The sequence below is a fragment of the Mandrillus leucophaeus genome, unplaced genomic scaffold (assembly GCF_000951045.1).
Source record: "Mandrillus leucophaeus isolate KB7577 unplaced genomic scaffold, Mleu.le_1.0 Scaffold1218, whole genome shotgun sequence".
NCBI classification, from domain to species: domain Eukaryota; kingdom Metazoa; phylum Chordata; class Mammalia; order Primates; family Cercopithecidae; genus Mandrillus; species Mandrillus leucophaeus.
Window position 1 is genome coordinate 562,680 of NW_012100521.1, and position 1,588 is coordinate 564,267.

At 50.3% G+C, this 1,588-nt stretch overlaps 1 pseudogene; it reads left to right on the forward strand.

Annotated features, from left to right (window-relative positions):
- The first annotated feature begins 203 nt into the window (after positions 1-203).
- Positions 204-1,079, forward strand: LOC105533044 (annotated as a pseudogene).
- The last annotated feature ends 509 nt before the right edge of the window (positions 1,080-1,588 follow it).

A 1,588-nucleotide genomic window follows, 5' to 3' on the forward strand; every position in this document is an offset into this window, starting at 1 on the left:
AAAAATCTGGCCTACTCTAAGAAAATATGTTCGGGCACATTCTGCAGTTTTGATTTTGAGTGTGAGACCATTAATGTTTTGTAACCCAAACAAGGCTTCAGCTAAGAGAATGGTCCAAATTAAACAGTGGCAGAGCCCAGAGCATCCCAGCCCCACACCTACCTGGCTGTCCCATCCCATCCTGCCAGTCACTCCTGCCAGCCATGAGCTCCACACAATTCAACAAGGGTCCCTTGTATAGCTCTTGGCCAAGGTCAAGAATGAGCTTCTGTCGAAATACATCCCTCAGAAGGAGGCTGAGCTCCCCAGCTGGATCGAGGGACTCATGGGCTTCTCTATTGGCCCTAACTTCCAGAAGGATCTGAAGGACGGGATTATTTCATGCACACTCATGAACAAGCTCCAACAGGCTCAGTCTCCAAAATCAACCACTCTATGCAGAACTGGCACCAGCTGGAAAACCTCTCCAACTTCCTCAAGACCATAGTTAGCTATGGCATGAACCCTGTGGACCTGTTTAAGGCCAATGACCTATTTGAGAGTGTGAACATGACACATGTGCAGGTGTCTCCTCTAGGCCTGGCGGGGAAGACCAAGACAAAGGGGCTACAGAATGGTGTGGACATTAGCATCAAACACTCAGAGAAGCAGGAGCAGAACTTGTACGATACCACCATGAAGGCTGACCAGTACATCACTGGGCTCCAAACAGGCACAAATAAATGTGCCAGCCAGTCCAGCATGACAGCTTACAGCATGAAGGGGCATCTCTTTGACCCCAAGAACCATATCTGCCCCCCATGGATCAACTGACCATTAGTCTCCAGATAGGTACAAACAAGTATGCCAGCCAGGTGGGCATGACAGCTTCTGGGACCTGGAGGCACATCTATGACAACAAGCTGGGAACCGACAATTGAGACAACTCCATGTCCCTGCAGATGGGCTACACACAGGGTGCCAACCAGAGCAGCCAGGTCTTTGGCCTGGGTCAACAGATATATGATCCCAAGTACACCTGTGAGGCCCAGTGGCTACTTCCCAGGCCCAAGGGAGGCCCCCAAGTATCCCCCCCCTAGCAGAAGGAGGTGAGCTACTAAGGCTCCCAACCACACTGTCTCCCCACATCATTGCTCTATCTGGGTTTTTAGGATTTTCTGTGTTTTCATGTGTTTTTTTAACCTGTTCAGTGCTGCTAACTGAGGGTCTGTGGGCAGCTGCATGGGATTAGGCAGCAAGTGTTTTTCCCTCCTGCCTTGGCTCCTTTATAAGACTAAGCCACCAGGGTGGGGAAAGGGGTCAAGACCATATCCAGATGCTTGTGGGGTCGCAGTCCCTGGCAGGGACATCCAGGCTGTGGGCCAAGCTGTGTGGGGGAGAAGACACCTGGGTAGGGAGGGAAACAGGCCCTAAAATGTTTCTGGTTTCCTCTCCCCTTCCCTTTTGTTAGCTGATCAATTTGTGGGTTTCTGTACCCACAGAAGTTTCAGGAAGTTTCATGAAAGAAATTTTTTTTTCCAGGAAATGGGGGAGAAATGGGTCCTCTGTGAGAGGGCCAGGCCATAGTCCTAAAATATTTTAGGCTCGT